Source organism: Propithecus coquereli, unplaced genomic scaffold (genome assembly GCF_000956105.1).
Source record: "Propithecus coquereli isolate 6110/MARCELLA unplaced genomic scaffold, Pcoq_1.0 Scaffold245, whole genome shotgun sequence".
NCBI lineage: Eukaryota > Metazoa > Chordata > Mammalia > Primates > Indriidae > Propithecus > Propithecus coquereli.
In genome coordinates, this window is record NW_012148008.1 from 462,476 (window position 1) to 462,770 (window position 295).

The following is a 295-nucleotide window of genomic DNA, read 5'->3' on the forward strand; positions in this document are numbered from 1 at the left end:
ATTGGATGAAAAGTATTGATTTTTACCTATTTTTAAAGAAAGTAATGAGCAACTTTCTTTTAGAGTTAAATGTTCTTGATTGATTCATTTTGATTAATTGAGCTAAAAGAGACGCATATCTATTTGTTAAAAGATTTATTTGCTTCATCTCCTATACTCAAAGAAGATAAAGAAGACAATTGCTTAATATGAACTGGTTAAATTGGAATTTTTATTAATCTTATCCTTTTTTTTCTACTTTTTCTCTGTTTGATCTTTTATTTCCCTATGTTTAAACTTAAAATAAAAACCATTA